Genomic DNA, 1,898 nt, shown 5'->3' on the forward strand with positions numbered 1-1,898 from the left:
ATACACGTGAGGGGCCCGGTCATTTGCCCCGCCCCCCTGCCCGACGCTTACTTGTTCCGCTAGTGCTATGCACTAATTATTTTTATATCCATCCAACCTGTATACAACAGGCTTGTCATTGTGGGATTTTGAGGGTGCTTGTGCCCAACTCCAGCTGTCAATGAGCTCAAGTTTTTAAAAATCTGATCTTGAAATTAAAACAGAACTCCTAGATCAATGGTGTCCAGTCACTCACCAAGCGCCAGTATTCAGCATGTTGTCCCTGCTTCAACACAGCTGCAGGCTTCTACAGAAGTTTATGACATGCTGAGCTGTGTCTGCTCCAACACAGCTTATTCAAATTGTCCATCTAAAACTGCAGAACACTGGAGCTGGTCACCACTTCTCTAGATCAGCGGTGGGATCTGGGAGAGGCTCACTGATGATCTAGAACTTTTCGATGTGTCCTAAATAAAATTGCTGAATAATTCCAGTATTCAGTCAAATTCTCAAGAGTCCTGCTAATTATTTGACTGAGGTGTGTTGGAGCAGGGACACATCTAAATCTGGCAGAGCACTGGCCCTTCACAACTGGAGTTACCCATCACTTCTGTAGTTAATTACAGTTTATCAGTGATTCTTGAGAATAGGAACAAAATGGGTTTTAATTTTTTTTTTATTTCTCAACCTTATGTATGCAAATATGACAAATAATGTTTTGGAAATGTAAAGATGCTAAGGTGCAGGCTCCCAGTTGCAACATTTTTTTTTTAATTACATTTTTAATTGACCTGACCTAGAACGTTGTCATCACCATCTGACAAAAATAAATAAAAAATTATTTTTAATGACCCTATTAGTGATATTTTTACTCATTTTAAAGACAAATGCTTCTCAAGAAACAAAATAAATATTATTTAAAACAAAAAACAACAAAAAGTCCATCTGACGGAGTTGACACAGAACTGAAGGTGATGACAAACTAGTGAGTAAAATGAAAAACTTAATACATGTGAAGTAATGCCATTTAAACAAAATACATTAAAATGAATTAACTGCACATTTAAGTGAGATTTGACAACAATTTCACTGAGAGTCACAAAAACTCTGATGGAGTTGACATCTGACGGAGTTAACAAAAAGCCAAAATGCCTCAATTTATATGATGTTATTCTAAGGAGGCCATATTGTAGCTCATCAGATCCATGGAATCTTTACATACACCAAAATGAAGCTTTTATTTCACAAAATGTCAAAGTTTTGAAAATTGTCAGTTATGGTGTTGACACATTATGGTTGTGATAAACAACTTAGGAATAAAAAGAATAAAAAACTAAAGAATAACATAAGCTAACCAGAGCTAACTAGCCCTCTTAGCAAAGGAAGAGAAGGGAAGTGGTCATGGGGTCCTCAGAAGTTCTGGTGCCCCCCAATAATGCCTGATTTTTTTTACATTCTTTTCATTTCTGACGGTGTTGACAAAAACTAGGGACAAATTTCAATGGAGTTGGGAAATATATAAAAAATTATTTTTAATTCAATTTAACGATACCTTTATATTATTTATACGACTACTTATACTTAATTGTCATAATATATAATTTTAGTATTTCTTTAATTATTTTAAACTATTATAATGTATTGAGTTCTGCTCCTGGACAAGGGATTTTACAGGCATCATCCACCGACTACAATGTTTAAAATAAAAAAAATATTCAGCAAATACCTGGAAAATATACATTGTTGTGCTCACATGACCCAGGTTAGTCAGATATTTGAAAAAATATTTTGTGTATATTTTATTCAAATTTTGTGCTTTATCAATAGGACCTGTTTTGTCCCTATTCTCAAGAATCACTGATATACAGTGGGGAGAACAAGTATTTGATACACTGTTGATTTTTCAGGTTTTCCCACTT

General features: G+C 34.9%; 1 protein-coding gene across 3 annotated transcripts in view; it reads right to left on the reverse strand.

The window, feature by feature from the left end:
• The window catches only part of LOC103468140 (leucine-rich repeat-containing protein 4), a 25,292-nt gene that overhangs the window by 4,320 nt on the left and 19,074 nt on the right, over positions 1-1,898 (reverse strand). The window lies entirely within an intron of this gene.

Source organism: Poecilia reticulata, linkage group LG8, assembly GCF_000633615.1.
Source record: "Poecilia reticulata strain Guanapo linkage group LG8, Guppy_female_1.0+MT, whole genome shotgun sequence".
NCBI lineage: Eukaryota > Metazoa > Chordata > Actinopteri > Cyprinodontiformes > Poeciliidae > Poecilia > Poecilia reticulata.